The 793-nt window shown below is 40.1% G+C and overlaps 1 pseudogene; it reads left to right on the top strand.

Moving 5' to 3' along the window:
* Positions 1 to 488: 488 nt before the first annotated feature.
* On the top strand, positions 489 to 564 carry LOC116565624 (annotated as a pseudogene).
* Positions 565 to 793: the final 229 nt, after the last annotated feature.

The raw sequence follows: 793 nt of genomic DNA, 5'->3' as shown, positions 1-793 counted from the left end.
TGGTCAAGATGGTGAAACCCCTTCTCTACTAAAAATACAAACAATTAGCTGGGCGTGGTGGCACGTGCCTGTAATCCCAGCTACTCAGGAGGCCTAGGCAGGAGAATTACCTGAACCCGGGAGGCGGAGGTTGCGGTGAGCTGAGATCGGCCATTGCACTCCAGCCTGGGTAACAAGAGCAAAACTCTGTCTCAAAAAAAAATGCTTCAAAGGCTAGTTATCCATTGTAAGTACTCCATACTCTATTTTTACCTCCTTTCCTTCTGTTTCTTACCAAATATTCATTTTTCCTTAATATTGCTAACCAAAGAGGAGAGAAAGAGAATTTTATTAAGTCAAATATGATGGCCTAGAAAGTTGAAGTTCTGAGATTACCCACAGAATTTTCCCACATATTTAAATTATCTAAAATATCTCTTTCTTCGGTGGCATTGAACAGGAAGAATTAGCTGTGATTTGAACCTTAGCAAGCTTAAAGATTCACTGCAGTGCTCACTTCGGCAGCACATATACTAAAAAATTGGAACGATACAGAGAAGATTAGCATGGTCCCTGTGCAAAGATTCATTGCAAAAGCACCTCCAAAGGAGAATGCTGGCAGAAAATGCAACAAACTTCTGTTAGGGACCCCAGCATAGCTGGGAATCTGGAAAATTGTGCTGTTTGTGATAAGAATTAAAGCACCCAAAAGTCTTTTGTTTTTTGAAAATGAAACAAAACAAAAAGCAGTGACTTGCAAGTTTATAGGAAGCTTATCTCCTTCAGTTCAGGAGTATTTGTTTGCCAACTAAGG

Source organism: Sapajus apella, unplaced genomic scaffold, assembly GCF_009761245.1.
Source record: "Sapajus apella isolate SASKATOON/1434 unplaced genomic scaffold, GSC_monkey_1.0 scaffold40, whole genome shotgun sequence".
Lineage (NCBI taxonomy): Eukaryota > Metazoa > Chordata > Mammalia > Primates > Cebidae > Sapajus > Sapajus apella.
This window is presented reverse-complemented; position numbering and strand designations above follow the sequence as displayed.